Here is a 5,087-nt window from a genome sequence, read left to right as displayed (position 1 = left end):
AGTGGAAAAGTAAAGATGAAGGCTAAGGATTTTACCCACTTGAAGTTTGTATTAGGCGGTAATGGCCGTGGGAGAGATGTTTCCAGTGGTTCTACAAGCTCCACTTCCTTGTACTCCTCTGTGAATTCTTTCAATTCCTAAGAAACTTCTTCAATTGCAACCATGTCTTGGTCAAAGTCTTCAATGTCTTCCTCATCACTCAAGTCATAAGCTGGAGGCTGAGAAAAGTCTACCTCCATATCATCTTCATATTTACTTGGGGAAGAATCTTCTATCTCAAAGAGTTCGACTGTGACTGCAAGGTTATCAGTAGGAGAGCTTGGTTCATGATAGTCACTACCAAGGAAACTTGCTTCTTGATTTGTTCCGTCCAGTTCTTCATAAGGTACATGCTTTGGAGGTTGTGCACTATCCTCCTTAGCATCAATTGGAAATTTCTCGATGAAATTGTCCACAATTCTTAATTCCCATGGAGGTTCAGCGTCTCCTAAGTCTTCAACCAGTTCATCTTCTTCGATAATTGCATCTTCCTTTACTTGTTCCAGTACAAAGTCATGTTCTATGTTGTCCACCAGAGCTTCTAATGTCTCCTTCGTACTAGGGGCTAATCGATTTATCGCTTTCTCCAATTGATGAAGGGTTGCATGAAATTGGTTCACTGTGTCCTTGAGACGGTCCTGTGCTTCTTGGTTTGATGGACATGGATATGGTGCATATGAAAGTGGTGGTTCTTGGGAGTAGTTGGATTGGAATTTGGGTGGATAAGGGTTAGGGGCATATGGAGGTGAATGGTTGTGGTTGGCTTTGTGAGTATGGTGGTTCAAAGCTATGTTGAGGAGGTGGTTTATAGGCGTATGATGGAGCTTGTTGGTAACCACAAGGGTCTACTATATCTATCATCTTGGTACGCACCTCGGAATGGCTCTTGACCATAGTAAACTGGTGGGGGTTGGTTGTCACAAGAAGGTCCACCGTAACTATTGTCTGGGTGTGCATTGTAAAATGGTCGTTGTCCATGGTACTTTGGAAAGTGTTGTTGCCGAAAGGGTTGATCAGATCCTCGTGACTCCTTCCATCTGTGATTAGGTTGGCCTTGATGCATGTTCCTGTTATAGCTTCCATTCCTTTCAACAACATTAGAACCAAACTCAAAGCGACGGGGGTGAGAACTCATAGTAGCTACTAAAAATTAAAAACAAAAATAAAAACAAATAAACAAGTAAAATAAAATATTTACAATAACCAATAATAAGGCACACAATTGCAATTCCCCGGCAACGGGACCATTTTGACGATCGAATTTCTGCCAGTAAAGAAATTTTTGTAAAATTATAATCGCGTTGCAAGTATAGTTTCTAAACCGACAAGAATCCTTTTGTACAAAAACTTTGGTTGTCACTTAAGCAAACCCAATAAAATTTATAACTAAAGTATTCAAACCTCGGGTCGTATCTCAAGGAATTGCAGAGAAGTATGATTTATTATTGGCTATAGAAAAAGGTATGTTTTTGGGTTTTTGAAATAGAGAACAAGTAATTTAAATGGCAAGAAAAGTAAATTAATAATTATAAAGACTCTTGGCAAGGTATAAGAACTGGAAATCCCATCCTAGTTATCCTTATCAGGTGTGATGAGAATTGTTCGTTGCTCTCACGTAGTTAACCCTTACTAAATAAAGGAAAGTCAAGTGGACCAATTAATTTGATCCTCAAGTCCTAGTCAACTCCTGTGGAAAGACTAGCTTTAGAGCGATCCAAATCAATCAACAATTCCCAATTTTCAATCAACTGCTGAGTCTGATAACTCAAGTGTTACCAATTACTTAACCAAAATCAAAAGGAGAAAAATCTAAATTAAATTGAAAGCATAATAAATAGAATAAAATAATCATAAATCTGAAATACCTCGAATTATATTAAATAGAATATTCAAATCTAACATGAAAAGTTCATAAGCCAATTTGGCAACATAAATAATTAACAAGTAAAAGCATTAGAGTAACTAAAAGTAGAAGAGAACATAAAATTAAAGTTAGAAACATTGAACCTGGACTAAAGAGATAACCATAAAGTAAAAAGGAATCCTAATTCTAAAACCTAAGAGAGAGGAGAGAACCTCTCTCTCTCTAAAACTACATCTAAAACCTAAAATTGGGCTTATATTATGAATGTTGTATCCATCCTTCCTTATTGATTCCCCCATTCTCTGGCTTATATTCTGTGTTTTTTGGCTTGGATTTGGGCTGAAAAGGACCCAGAAATCGCTGGGGGCGACTTCTGCAATTTTCTGCACGTGGCGTCCGTCACGCGTGCGCGTGGGTCACGCGTTCGCGTCATTTGGAGTTTTTCTTTATCACGCGTACGCGTTAGTCACGCGTACGCGTCATTTGTGTTCTGCTCTAGGCATGCGTTCGCATCATCCACGCGTACGCGTCACTGTCATTTCGCACTTAGACACGCATCCGCGTCGTCCACGCGTACGCGTCGCTGCCTTTTCTTCAAAACTCCATTTTTGTCCTTTTCTTCCATTTTTGTATGTTTCCTTTCTGTCCTCTAAGCCATTCCTGCCCTATGAAGCCTGAAAATACTTAACACACAAATCACGATATCGAATGGTAATAAAGGATAATTAAAATAAATATTTTCCAAAGCTTAGGAAACATGTTTTCACATATATCATAGAATAAGGAAGGAATTGTAAAATCATGCAAATCTTATGAATAAGTGGGTGAAGAATTGATAAAAACACTTAATTGAGCACAAGATGAATCATAAATAGGGGTTTATCATAGAGCAACTCCAACTCTCAACTCTATTCCTATTACTTAATCCAATTGGTTTTACCCCTTTCAGACATTTTTCGTACAACGCTATTCCTATCAGTATTTTCTACCTCTTTTGCTTTATTCCATTAAAAAATTCACAATCAAATTGCATTTAAACTTAAACTTTTTGATCTGCCTGACTAAGACCTGCAAGATAACCATAGCTTGCTTCAAGCCACAATCCTCGTTGGATCGACCCTGACTCACTCAGGTATCACTTGGACGACCCAGTGCACTTTATGGTACAGCTCTATGAAAGTGTGGGGATTCGTGCTATCAGTAATCTATTTAATAGTGGATTTGTTTGATTAATCCGACGGTAAATCCAATGGTACTCAACATTTTTCTAGTAATATTTGGTGTCCCCATAAGTAATGTGATTTTATCGGGTCTAGGGTCGGATAAGGGTCGCAAAATATACTCAGTCATTATTTAGGGTTGGGTACGGACCAAGACAAATCCAATTTCACCCGACCCTATGTACACCCTTAGTATCTAATCCATAGTTCATATAAACATTATATAGCATTTACCATAAATAAATCCTACATATTTTAATGACTCTTAGAGCCTTAACCTTTGTCTACTCACTAATTAGCCAAATATTCCAATTAACATTTACCCTAATATAAAGATTTGGAAAATTAGGGGAAAAGGAAGAGAAAGTCCTTTTTATCTTAGTGCCATGAAATTTTAAGATAATAGGATTTCACAATTTTTATGTTCTTAGAACCCTAAAATAAAAATTTATCAAAAATGAAAAGAAAGGGATGTTTGCCTAAGTTCTTACCCAAAATAAGAGGAGATGAAAGTTTTTTCAAGTTTTTATTGAAAAAAATTGGTATGGTTTCATAGAAGAAAAAGAGTGAAGTCTTTTTATCAGTGTGTAATTTCAATCAAAGCTCTGAATTGATTAATAAGTGAGGTTGATCAAATCTATTAAGTGACTAACCTAAGAATTACCTCATTTTATTTTTTCTCGATCTCAATATGTTTATTTTTATTACATCTACCTTCACATTTTCATCCCAAGACAATTGTTCATACCCTGGCCTAATAATTGAGAGCCAGGCCCAAAAATACGTAAAGGTCCACCAATAAAGGTGGATCTCACTATAAACCCGACCTCTTTAAGATGGTCGGACAATAACATAGAGGTCCAGCTTTACTTGACCTAACAAGTAACTACCTCCTTAAATCTCTCTTACTATCTTTACCTCATCTAAAAGGTAGATCCTAACAAACTCTCAAGATAAAGGGAACGCTTATCCATCAGAAAAGATGGTCTACTCCAACAAAGGTGGTTATCTACACTACTATAAATACACCGGAACCCCCAAGTATAACACACGTTCTAATCTACTAAAAACCTGCTAAAAGACCTTGCTAACTTAAGCATCAGAGTCTCTTGCAGGTACCACCCCCAACCTCCTCACAGGAAACTCGGACAGGCGGCACCTCAGCACCAAAGAGGTCGGACACTGCCACACAAAAGGATTTGGACCTCACGTTCAGGCCCAAATCAACTTTTTAGGTAATCCTTGGAACATTGGCGCCGTTGCCGGGGACCTAGGATCCACCTTCTGACAAATGGCAGACCACGAGCATAGAGATGGCTGCACAGCATCTGAGTCTGGGCCAGAAGATTAGCCAGAAGACCAAGCCCTCTTGCTCCCACCTCCACCACTACACCATGGCCCCCACGGGAAAGGGACCTCAAGAAATCCTCAAACAATGAGAATCCAATCCGAGGTCTACCATCACGAGGCTGAGGACCAACCTCACGTAAGCGAGATCCTGGATCTCGTTCATGGCCAAGGAGATCAACTACAACAGCTCGAACACGAGGCTGAATGACAATGAAAAGCAGAACGAGAGTTGCGAAAAGAAGTAAGGCGACAAAAGGAGTTAGAAGACAAGTTACGTAAATTGGAAGCTGATATACAAAGGAGGAATAACCGGGCGGAACGTGAAAAAAGTCCCTTGGGAGCGCAAGATCCATTTACAGAAGAGATCATGAAGGCTAAAGTTCCTAGGAACTTCAAGTTCCCCGACACGGATCTCTATGATAGAACGTCCGACCCGAGCCATCATCTCAGTAACTTCAGAAGCAAAATGTACTTGGTCGACGCCTTCGATACCACTCGTTGCAAAGCTTTCCCGACTACTTTAACCAAAGCTGCAATAAAATGGTTTGATATCTGCCCCCCAAGTCGGTCACTAGCTTTGACGACCTGGCGAAAAAGTTTTTGACCGAATTCTC

Source organism: Arachis ipaensis, chromosome B1, assembly GCF_059453495.1.
Source record: "Arachis ipaensis isolate K30076 ecotype BB chromosome B1, ASM5945349v1, whole genome shotgun sequence".
Classification (NCBI taxonomy): Eukaryota; Viridiplantae; Streptophyta; class Magnoliopsida; order Fabales; family Fabaceae; genus Arachis; species Arachis ipaensis.
Note: the sequence above shows the minus strand (reverse complement) of the source record.